The sequence below is a fragment of the Eschscholzia californica genome, unplaced genomic scaffold (genome assembly GCF_041429995.1).
Source record: "Eschscholzia californica isolate CP2 unplaced genomic scaffold, dmEscCali1.0.p SCAF_1, whole genome shotgun sequence".
NCBI lineage: Eukaryota > Viridiplantae > Streptophyta > Magnoliopsida > Ranunculales > Papaveraceae > Eschscholzia > Eschscholzia californica.
In genome coordinates, this window is record NW_028238198.1 from 26,015,880 (window position 1) to 26,028,271 (window position 12,392).

The 12,392-nt window shown below is 36.9% G+C and overlaps 2 long non-coding RNA genes across 9 annotated transcripts; both read right to left on the bottom strand.

Moving 5' to 3' along the window:
- Positions 1 to 1,556: 1,556 nt before the first annotated feature.
- On the bottom strand, positions 1,557 to 4,435 carry LOC147565520 (uncharacterized). Of its 5 annotated transcripts, none has more exons than XR_015230215.1 (5): positions 4,042 to 4,300; positions 3,679 to 3,963; positions 3,445 to 3,528; positions 3,038 to 3,177; positions 1,557 to 1,852 (listed from the first exon to the last, which is right to left on the bottom strand). It is a non-coding gene; the product is annotated as an uncharacterized LOC147565520 (long non-coding RNA). The 5 variants fall into 5 exon arrangements; XR_015230217.1 differs by having other exon boundaries at positions 3,679 to 3,757; positions 4,002 to 4,290; XR_015230216.1 differs by having other exon boundaries at positions 3,679 to 3,757; positions 3,847 to 4,290.
- A 175-nt stretch (positions 4,436 to 4,610) lies between these two features.
- Positions 4,611 to 8,089, bottom strand: LOC147565521 (uncharacterized). 4 transcript variants are annotated; one of them, XR_015237282.1, is made up of 5 exons: positions 7,637 to 8,089; positions 6,919 to 7,098; positions 6,652 to 6,739; positions 5,555 to 6,167; positions 4,611 to 5,456 (listed from the first exon to the last, which is right to left on the bottom strand). It is a non-coding gene; the product is annotated as an uncharacterized LOC147565521 (long non-coding RNA). The 4 variants fall into 4 exon arrangements; XR_015237280.1 differs by having other exon boundaries at positions 6,899 to 7,098; XR_015237281.1 differs by having other exon boundaries at positions 5,555 to 5,690; positions 6,051 to 6,167; positions 6,652 to 7,098.
- Positions 8,090 to 12,392: the final 4,303 nt, after the last annotated feature.

The following is a 12,392-nucleotide window of genomic DNA, read 5'->3' on the forward strand; positions in this document are numbered from 1 at the left end:
TGCTTGTTTGCCAGGATATATCTGAGGTCTCGTTGTTGAGGAGCTGAACCATATTACTATTATCACTTTCTATATGTAGATATGAAATGCTCTTTTTCATGGCCCATTGGAGAGCTTTAATGATCGCCCAGCACTCACCTTCTTCCGCATTTTGTCCTCGAACGTTGCAGGCCATTGCCACAATGAAATTTGCTTTGTCATCATGCATAGTGCAACCAATACCTACTAATTCTTGTTCAGTCAAAAAAGAGGCATCCACATTAATCTTAATATAGGGCGGTTTCGGTGGCGACCATAAGATAGTTCTGTCAATCTTCCTATTGATGTTCTGTGGATTTGACGCAAAAGTAGAACATTTGATCTGATCAATGATCTTCATGGGTACAATCTGAGTATTGGAGAAGCATTTATCGCACCTTGCTTTCCAAATCTGCCAAAGAGTATGAGCAAAAAGACTACTTATTTGTTCATCAAGATCTTTCCAGGATATAATCCAGTCCAGAAGGTTCGTAATATTGATAGAGAGAATATTAAAATGGAACCAGATTCTCCTCGCCAAGTTACAATGTAGTAGGATATGATTCATCGTTTCGTATTCCTGACAAAATGCACAGTTGAAAATATTTCCCACATACTTAACAATTTTCTCTCTTACCGGTAGGCTGTTAGTACAACATTTCCAGAGGAATAGTTTGATTTTAGGTTGTATATGCATATTCCAGATGAAGACCCATTCCTTTTGTTCGATTGGATGGTGTTCAGTACGAAGATAGTAGTACATAGATTTAATAGAGAATTTACCTGATTTTGTAAGAGACCATCTGGGTACATCCTCCATCTGTGCCTGTAAATTAATGCTCAAGATAGAATTACAGATATCACTGTTAAAGCATTGAGATAAAATAGTCATGTTCCACGTATTATTACGAATTAGCTGAGAAACTACAGTGAGAGTACTATTATTGATATTACTAATGGGGGGTGGGTGATTAGGGATCCAATAATCATGCCAGATACTAATATTCGTATCTTTGTTAATATCCCAAAAGGTTAGTTTGGTCACTTTATCAACCTGTTTGTAGAGGGAGTTCCAGAGCCACGAGTGATGATTTTTTGCCGCTTTTGGTTTATGCTCTTTGGTGAAGTACTTCGCTTTGAGAATCTCCGCCCACGGGGAGCCAGGATCTTTAAGAAGACGCCAGATCAGTTTACTAAGAAAGACTTGGTTATCAAGATATGGAAAACGAAATCCTAGACCACCAAGCTTTTTAGGAAGACAAATAGCAGACCAGTTAATCGTATGAATGGAACGGGTTTTTCCCCAGCAGATTGCTCTTTGAAGAACTTCAATGCTATTGCTTATACCGTTAGGGAGAAAAAAGAGACAAATCTTTAAAAAGAATTTCAAATTTAACACTTAAATGTCCCTAAAAGAAGAGATAGTCAGTAGTTAGATTCCTAAATGGAAAGAGCATTTCTCTCTTCCGAACTCATTTGGATCCTCCAATTCTACACAACCATCCACCAAACCCACCAATCCTACATCTACCAACGCTAAAAAAAAAGTAGAATAAATCATGACGAAACATAACAAAATTAATTTTTCGATACAATAATATTCACGCTTACTAAACCCATATACCTATTTAACATTTTCAGAATCAGCTCAAATTACATGTCTTTTATATTCTTTTTGACATATGCATCAAGGCTAACGTCTCCAAAAAGACTCCCTTAAGATGGCACTGAATGATATCCAACAGAGAGCAGATCGACTTCACAACTTTCTGTTATACAATCTCTTCATAAAATCCCCAACTTCTAACCAGAGTATTTCCATCCGAAACAAAATCTGCAACTCAAATCTTATGTTCATTTAGATGGTTCTCCATTTTCATAAACACTGAACACATTATCGTCCAAATAAAATTAGAAATCAGATAATTAATTAAAAAAAAAAGATGAACAAATAATCAACTTCTTGCTTTAAAGCTTTCTCGAACAATTTATCAACTTGAACAAGGTCATATGGTTCCTTTTCCTGCATAGTTTATCAACATTGAGCATTAAAGCTAAAGGAGACTGAAGATTCGATGCAATATTTTGTGACATGCTTTACCTTATAAGACCTCCCAAATCTACCAGAAAATGCCATCTTAACTGACATGACAGTTAAGATGTTCCCGATTCTAAGTGAGAATTTCTTAAAATCTACTTTCTGCATAACTTGACCCAGCAGTCCCAACAAAACCTAGTTAAGCACAACACCATATTGTCTCCTCTATATATAAGAGTGTACTTGGTGAAGCCCCAGATGAGCAATTCTTCATCTTACCAACTCCAAGAGTTTGTCAAAAATTATACTACTGTCTTGATACAAGTAAACTTTTGATTATCTTTTTTTATTTAATGGACATTTTTATGGTTAATAAAGGTTATATGAACCATTCTAGTCATCCACTTTTTTGTTTTATGTGGTAAAATGTTACATGTTGTTTTTAGTCTTAGATTCGAAGGAAGAATGATGTCTGTTCAGAATAGGAAGCGGGAAATAGAAGCAGATGTAGTCTTTTTTTCGCTGATGATCACAAGTAGCAAATGATGCAGTACTCTTTGTTTTGAGTAAACAAGCTCGACTACATTTTAAACCCATAAAGATATATACTTGGTAGGTTCATAAACTTCTAGATTAAGACTTATTGTTCTCTGATTCAAATAAACCCAAAATCAATCCGAATCGGCCATTCATATTGGTCAGAAGTAAATTTTACAAAACAAAATCACCTTGTGGATACTATAACCTTTTCATATGAAAATCACGTAATTCTATGATATCCACGGAGGAAAGCTTTCACCATTGTACACAACTCAGTCGGTTATTCAGGTATCAGGTGATAAGTGTGGTCACCCGTTTAGAGTTTGGAATATAATGGGTAGTCTTAGTTTCAAATGAGATTTATATATCATATAAGACCATAATGAAGAGTATTATTCCTAGATAGAAAAATAGTAAAATGTATTCTGAAAGAGTTCTAACCTGTTGATGTAAATGAAGCCTCCTAGTAAACAAATACACAAGAATCCAACCACAAAGACAACGTCCGGGTCGACAGGAGCTCAAGATTTCCACCAACCAGTGCCCAATATCCAAGTATACATTGATGAATGATCATTTTCCTGTTTTTCGATGGTAATATGTTATTAGTACTTTGAAACATAAAGATTATCATAGAATAAAAATTGAATTGAAACTGTGCCACAACACAGCAAAATTCCTAAAATTGATTATTCTAATCATATCCAAGTTCTTTTCGTATTCTCAAGAGTGCAAATGGTTACAAATTCTAGTCATATGTAGTTCCTCTCAAACAATAACAAAAAAGGGGTAATGTAATGAGTTCAGTTAGGAATTTTGTCGAACACTAAGTGTGCGGTAAGGCATACCTCTAAATGCATTCTACAATATAAGAGAAACCAGTAATAGTAGCAGCAAAACCACTTCCTGCGACTTCTGCAGCTCCAACAAAACTATTACAAACCAAGATGTTCACACAATATAAGAGAAACTATTAAAACCCCAATTCATAACCAACTTAACAATCTAAATAGAATGGTAAGGTATACCTCTAAATGCTTATATGAGAAACTTATCGAATAAACCTCAAATAAATATCTTACCTGCAAACTACTTATTGGCGCCCCCCAAACATAAAACAAATCATTGATCTTTAGATCGTAACTCATCTTTAGATCATAACTGAAGAAAATTAGCTATGAAGGAAAATTAGGAAACGAATACCACAAATTAAAATCTCTAATAACCATGAAATAATCTCAGAAACTCACTATTAGAAAAGGGGAGTGCTATAATGACAAAATTCTTGACTTAATGACTCATTTTCACTGATTTTTAAAGGACTGATGACATGCAAATCCACTGAGCCTCAAATCAACACCAACAACCTATTCAAAAAATTTACTGTTACAAAATATAATCTAACCTCAAATCAGCATCAACAACCTAAAATCATCCTCAACAACCTAAAATTTCATTCTTGAAGAAGACCAAAATGATACTTGCGAAACGAAAGGTTTTAAAAACTGATTTCAATAGAGGATTTTAAAACTGACTCCAATGAGGGAGAAGAGGGTAGTCAAAGCAAGACAATAAGAGAGGCATCCCACTTCCGTTTCTAAAAAACGTAGGTAGTAAATGGAGAGAGAGAGTGTGTTATCAAAGCCTTTCTCATTAATGAATTTTGAACCCGCGATTCCTCATTAACGTGGGAGGTGAACGGTCTGGATTCACCATCTTGTTTACTCTCTTCCATTCAGTGGGTGAATGAATTTTGTTTTTTCTGGGTGGGTAATATATCTAATGACCAAGATTTAATAAAACCGCAACGTTCGACCAGATTTGTCTTTTTGTTTGTCCTAAAAAACTTTGTGTTTTATTATATAGACTAGTTATAACCCAACCTTCAACAAAATTTGTTATAAATAAAAGAAAAAGAAAAATCTTTTATTGGTAGGATTGACTTATGTATCCAATTATTACAGGTGAACCAATTATTATAATTATATCTTACAAGTATAGATAGCATATTCAACTTCAGTGTCAAGCAAACATTGAGAATGAGTGTTCACCAAGGTGATTACATAAATGATATTTACAAAACTCAATGGTGTGATAGAAGTGTAAATTCACAACTTCATGGCATTGGCCATAGATGAGGAAGAGGACCAATTCCAACATTTAGATGCTCACTTCTAGGTTTTATCTGAAGAGCAGGTGTGATAGGAAGCAAACCAATGAAGCTAGCTGATGGAAGTCTCATCCCCAAACATTGCATGATTCGAGCTTAAGGTAGTTATTTTCAAGCGTGAGAAGCCCACTCTCAGTAACGTGGCGACAACTCCATAAAACAGTAGTCTGCAACAGACGAAAGAAACGATGTTAACTAAATAATTCGTCCCAATCCTTTCAGGTGAATCATAGGTTGAACTACTGATGGGCTAGACCAGGGTACCTTAGTATTGGTTCTCTTTAGAAGGCCTGACATAATATGTAATGTGAATTGACTCGAGTCGAATTTCAGACTGTTTTTTTAATATGACTCATGGGGTTGCCTTGTTTGTTGTTTCTAACTTTCTGTGGCTGTCTCGGTCAGATTTCTGGTCGATTTGAGTAAAAAATAAACTAAGTCGGAATAAAACAAGTCATACCCAGACGACCTCAGACTTGGACGAGTCAGACTCAGACAAATAAAAAAGACACCACTTAAGTTATTTGGGAGTTTATAGTCCAGACTCCAGAGTCAACTTAATCAGAGCAGCCTATCAAACCAGTCTTCCTCGATAGAAATCATGTTTCCACCCTTGAGGTGAACAATAAGATTAACTGAAAGCACTATGTACGAATACTTCATTAATTGCAAGGAAGCAGCTCTTGAAACCTGCAAAAACATAGTCCAGTAACAAATTGACACTTCAACTTTCCCAAGTCTATATATGTGTGTGGGTCTGTGTACAAAGAGCATAAATCGTTACGTACCAAATGAACTACACCAGTATCTGTGATACCAGACATACCCCATAAGGATATCTATATGAGGTTTCCGACACACTTGGATAAAGATATTTTGTACAGACCATCATCAGTTATTTGGCATCCCCAGCAGCTCCTTGAACTAAAACCACATTAAAAAAAAACAGATGTTTTGAGTTCACTTTTTAAAAAAGACTTTCATGACTCATAAGGGAATCAATAACTCAAAGAGATCAACATCTACGGATTTCCATTCGAAGATCGCACAATTTCTTCCTTTCCAGATTACCCAAATGATGTAACATGAAATTACCAACTTATCTCACTTGGTAATTGATTCCAACTTGACATTCCAAAATATCACAATAAACAGAAAACTCAAAACACATAAGGAAAATGTAAAACCAATCTCTATAATAAATGGCAATGATACTTCCCATGTAAGTCCTCATTTTGGAGAGATAGTGATGACATAATTGATGTTGTACAAATCATGAAGTACCTCCGTAAGTAAGATCTTTGGAAAGAGCCAATTCGAAGACGAAGTAATAGTTTATTCAAGTTTTCTCCACATCAAAATGGCACACCCAATACATGCAAAAATACAAGGTTGAACATGCTGCAACCAAAAACATCAAACTATTAGAAATACAAATAATATTAGTCTTTTATGAACATACTTGCACCAATTACTGATTCACTGTTCATTTAATATATGCCTAGAAAAGTAGACTATAGCAGCCAATTGTTTGATAAACATAGAGTAACGAGTCTTCGAGATGTTGTATGGAAACCCCAACGTTGCAACAATCTGGATAAATTCGGGTGCTTTCTATATATTTAACAGGTTGAGTTAGAAAGCAGACAATGGATGAGGAGAAACCAATTGTCGTTATCGACAATGGATTGCTGATTAAAGTTGATATGAAGAAGGATAAGCAAATTTAACATCATATGCCACATACATTATTAATTAATTAACATTTAGTTGGTCAGTCCCATAATACATCTAATGAACTGCAGAAAGAAACTGACGGCATTGAACTGCAAAATGAAATAAATAAGAAACAGAAATTGTCGTTGCACTACTAAATAAAACCTACCTATCTGCCTCATCATATAGAATCCACGACAACATTCTGTGCACAAATGATGTTCCAGAAAATTGACACGCTCCCATTAAGTTGAACTCTGAAAAAAAAATCGGTAACGCGATTTTCATACCACGAAAAACTTACAAACTATCAATACTTCTGATTTTTTCAGCAGTTATGACTACTATAGAAGGATCAACATCAACCAACATCTTTACCACATCTCTCATATTCGGACGTAAATTTGGAAGCTTACTTGTACAGAGGATATAGTACCAGATTTCTGCGTATACATATCAGCAATTTGTGCCATGATGCATATGGTACCAGATCTCTGCGTATAATAGGATAGCGCATTTTGATGTATATAGTACCAGATTTCTGCGTATACATCTCAGCAATGTGTGCCATGATGACATATCGAACAAAGAGTGCAACGAAGTTTCCGGCAGAGCCCTGAAAAAAAGAGAAGAAAGTAGAAAAAACCAGATGAAAATATGAAATTATAGTCACAAGTCAGCAGTAATAGAAGTAAAAGGGCAAGATGTTCCAAGTTAGTAGTATATCCAAGATGTTTAGTAGTAAAGAACAGTTGATTCCATTACTCTCTATGAGTGAAGCCTAACAAAAAACCGTATAAAATGTACTGCTTAAATTTCTAGGGCAGTATAGCATTGAGTTAAAGAGGAAATCCAGATTCATAACAAAACTTAAATTTGACTCGCTTAGATTATGAGAAGGCTTCAGTTGTCTCTACCATAGGTGTTATAGCTTTAGGGTTATGAACTTTTAACAGACAGACCAAACTAATCAAACACTTTTCAACCAATTAAACATTTCTAACCAAGTAACAAAATTGAAAGTAAAAAAATTATGATATATATAGAGTATATCAGAACCCTAATCAAGTAGTAATAAACATTCGAATTGAATTAAAAAAAAATATCTCCCACTCACTGTGATTAAGGTTTAGTTAAAGAGATCAGAACCATACCTTTCTTCACCTTGATTCCTCTGAACCCTCAAAATAGAAACATGAAGAGAGATAAATCAGAACACTAATCACAGTAAAATACCAAGAAACAAAAATACCAAAAACAGCAAACCGAATCTAGAAAAACACCAAATACCAAGAAACGGATCACCACTATTAATGAATCTATCAAAAACAAGTAGTAGGTCTTATTAGTTTTTTGGAATCGTTGTGTTGAGGGAGTTGTCCAAACGATGATTAAACACTGCAAATATCTATAAAACTTAAAATGCTGCAAAAAAGGGGGTTACAAAGACAGAATTCGAAAAGAAAAAATCAAAACCGACCCATTCCATTTTCCCATTACATAGTCATTTCAGTTACAAATTTGCTCCTTTGATTAGAGAGAGACTTAGAGAGGGAAAGGAGAAGTATGTTCGTGTGAAATTGAAACTGAAAAACCTTACCATTAAGGCATTAATGTTGGGATCGGACGGCTAGAAAAATCTCAAGTGGACACCTATACATTTCAGCGGACCAGATCAGGGACTGTGAAGAAGGAAGATAGTAACGGTGGAGATGATGGAACACGCAGAAAGTTTTTCTTTTCTAACGGTCCAGATTCGTCAATATGTTTACCTTCTTCCCTGGAGTGGGTGAATAAATTTGATATTTTTTAGGTGGGTAATACATCTAACCGCCAAGATTTAAGATCAAATCGAACGAACGACCGGATTTATCTTTCGACTTGTCCCAGTCAGCAAAAAACTTTGCGTTTTATATAATAGATGTTGCTTGAGTTTGAGAATCTCAGAGACATATGGTTTAGACTGCCAGTGAATTCCCTCGTCTTGCCTATTGATGTGATTGATGATATTTTGATTGTCGCTTTCGATGTGAACATGTTGTAGTTGAAGTTGGATAGCCCATAAGACGCCATAGTATATCGCTAGACATTTGCATTTTTCTGCATTTTGTCCTCTAACTGTGTAGCGCTATGATAAATTGTGCTTCATCACCGTGAATAATGCAACCTATTCCTGGCGGTTCCGTGAGTTTCGTAAAAAAAGTGTCATCTTAAGAAATGGTGTCGATGGAGGTCTCCATTGTTGTTGCCGTGGTTTTTCCTTGCTTTTATTGGTTAATATGGATTCGATTTTGAGTGGTGTGGTTGTCGTTGTGTTGATTCGGTTAATCATCTGTATGGGAGTTTGTTTGTGAGTGGTGAAGCAATTTTCGCACCTAGCTTTCCATATAAATCATGAAATTTTTGCATATAAAGTAGTTAGATTGGCATCCAGTTCTTTCCATTGATGTATCCATTGCATTACCGTGGTTAATTGTTCTGCTCTAACCTGAAAGTGAAACCAAATAGCTCTGGCGTAGTTGCAGTGTAACATAACATGGTCTAAAGTTTCAGTATTATCACTATTAATGCATGTACATGTGGAGATATTACCAATATAACTGGCAATTTTGTCCCTAACTGGTAGACTATTCGTACATCATTTCCATAAGAATAGTTTTATGCGAGGTATGGTATTTAGATTCCATATAAAAAACCAATCAGTGGGGTCGTTCATAGACCTATTGCTTCATGTTCTCAGATAATTATGCATTGATTTGATCGAAAAATTACCTGATTTAGTAAGGGTCCATTTTGTGGTGTCCTCCTGATCATTCGGCAAGTTAATGCTTAAAATCGCACTACAAAAATCACTGTCAAAAGAATTATTAATTAAATCAATATTCCAAGTGTTATTAGTAATGAGTTGGGCCACACAGTTAAAGACTAGAGTTGCTCTCATTAGTTAAAAAGGGAGGATGATTCAGAATCCAAAAATCATGCCAGATGCTAATTTGAGAGCCGTTGTTGATGTCCCAGAAAACTAAACTGACAACTTGACTAAGTTGTTTGCTCATTGCTTTCCAAAGCCAGGAATGATTCGCTTTAGGGGTTGAAGGCTTCGTTGTTTTCGAAAAATATTTGGCTTTGAACACTTGAACCCATATAGACTGGGGATTAATTATTGATAAGACGCCAATTTAGCTTATTGAGGAAGGCTTGATTATCAAGATGAGGGAGACGGAGACCTAGTCCTCCTACTTTGCGTGGACGACAAATGGAGGACCAGTTGATGGTATGGAAGGTTTTGGATTTTCCCACCAGAAAGTCCTTTGTATGGGACTCAATGCTATTACAAATGCCTTTGGGAATGACAAAGCACTGCATTTGGTATCGGGAATGGCTGCTGCAATAGTGGAGATCACTATCGAGCGACCAGCTTGTGAGAGAAGATTGGCTTGCCACTTGGAGAGTTTGTGTTTGAATTTGAGTGAGAAGAGAATTGAATGCCTGTTTTTTGTTTCCCTCAATGAACAGATTAGTACCGAGGTATTTGTCTTCGGACGAAGGTTGATGCACTTTGAGATTGCAGATGATCATCCTTTTAAATTTGGGATGCGAGTTTTTGGAAAAAAGATGTTAGATTTAGCGTAGTTGATCACTTGGCCGGAGGCCTCACTGAATTCTTTCAGAATTTGTTTAAGATTATGCATATTTTCAAGAGTATTTTGACCGAAAATCATGCAATCATCCGCAAAAAGAAGGTGTTTAATGGAAAGACTGGAGTTGGGAATGGGGAAGCCGACGAAAGAGTTCGTATTATTGTTGTTTTCCAGCATACGACTGAGACCTTCCATCGCGATGGCGAATAAGAAGGGAGAGAGAGGGTTGCCTTGCCTGACTCCTCTACTAACCTCGAAAGTCGGACCAGGGCGGCCATTGATAAGCACCGCCATGGTGCTGGAATTGAGACAAGCCTTGATAAGATTGATCCAGTGATTAGAGAATCCCATAGCTGTTATGATTTTTTTCAAGTAGCTCCACTCGATTCGATCAAAAGCTTTAGACATATCGAGTTTAAGACCAAAATAACTTTTAGATCCTCGAATTTTTTTGAAGGAATGAACAAGCTCTTGGATGATAAGGATGTTATCTGTTATCTGCCTTCCTGGCACATAAGCTGCCTGAAAAGGGGAAATGAGATCTGCCAGGATAATTTTAAGACGGTTTGCCATGATTTTAGTGATAATTTTGTACGTCGTGTTGAGAAGGTTGATCGGTCTGTAGTCAGCCGGGGTTTGCGGGGTTTTGGTGTTAGGAATGAGGAAAATGTGAGTATGATTGGAATGAGTAGGGAGTGAAGCAGTGTTAAAGAAGTGGGTTACCATATATTTAATGTCCTCCTGAACTGTGTCCCAATTGGACTGGTAGAAGAAAGGGGAGGAGGGGGTAGCCATCAGGGCCCGGGGCAGCTTCTAGTTTGAGAGAGAAAATCACCTTTCTGATTTCCTCAATCATAGGGATGGAGATAAGGGAATCATTTTGAAGGGGGCTAATTTGGTGGGAGAAGCACTCTAAGAGGTTAGACGAGAGAGTGGACTCTGTTGAGGTGGAAATGTTCAATACATGCGCAGAAAAGATAGAAGAGATTCCCGCCTCATCATTGGTCCACGAGTTATCATCTTTCTTAATGGAGTGGATTTGGTTTTTACGATTACGAGTAGCCGCTTTGGCATGAAAATACTTGGTATTTCTATCTCCCAGGTTTATGTTGGCGATCCTCGATTTTTCTTTCCAAAGACTTTCTTGTTGGAGCAGGAGAGTTTCAATTTGAATAAACGTGTCTTGAAAAAGAGAAGGGTCTTGAATGTTTTGGATTTTGTTGGTAAGTTTCTCAATGTTAGTGTCTGGATGACCGAAGACTTCTTTGTTCCACTTCGCCAAACGAATGGTGAGAGAGTTGAGTTTGGTTTGAATTTGCTTAGGGAGAGAAGTCCAATTGGTTTTAATAAATTGAGCGCAATTAGGATGAGACATCCAGGTACGAATGAACTTAAAGGGTTTGCGGCCCAGAGAGGAGTTTGGTTTGGTGGTGAGGAGGATGGGATTGTCATCAGAGCCAAGCGTGGGAAAGTGGGTGAGCTTAGAGTGAGGAAAAGTGGAAAGCCAGTTGTGATTGGTTAGAGCTCTGTCTAGCCTTTCCTGGATGAGATTTCCCTTAAATTGTTTATTAGACCAAATGAAGGGAAGTCCCGAGTAACCAATGTCTTGGAGGCCCAGATGATTAATGGCTTGTTTACCTTTGAACATGATAGACCACTGAGCCTCTTTCCCTCCTTGTTTCTTAGACGGGTGTAAAATACAACTGAGGTCGCCTATCACTATCCAAGGGGTTTGGGGTGTCAGGGGTGAGGTTAGCTAAGGTCTTTCGGGCTTCATCTTGTTATTACTACAGGGGGACCCATAGAAACCAGTGACATAGAATTGATAATTGATGTATGTTTTGGTGCCTTTAGCGTGAATCATGTTATGGTCTGCATAAATAATGTCAAAGGAGTAAGCAGGAGACCAGTACAAAGAAAGACCCCCGACTTTGTTAATAGGATCCACAGTGTGGTGCTTGTAAATTTTTTTCAGATTTAAAATTTTGTCTAAATTAACATTCATACATTTCGTTTCCGATAGGAAAATAAAATCAGGGTTATGCTCTTTAATTAGACGCCACATGTGTTTCCTATTAGTGAAATTTCCACAACCCCTAACATTCCAGGCCAAGAGGGCCACGCCCATTGGGGTTTGCATGACCAAGGGACAAGAAAGAGAAGGAAGGAACCCAAGCCCAAGAAGGGTCTGCTAACAACCAAAGAGCAGAAAAGCAGAAACGAGACAAAGAAATAAGTCTAAAAGCACCTCAAACAGAAAGACCCAGCT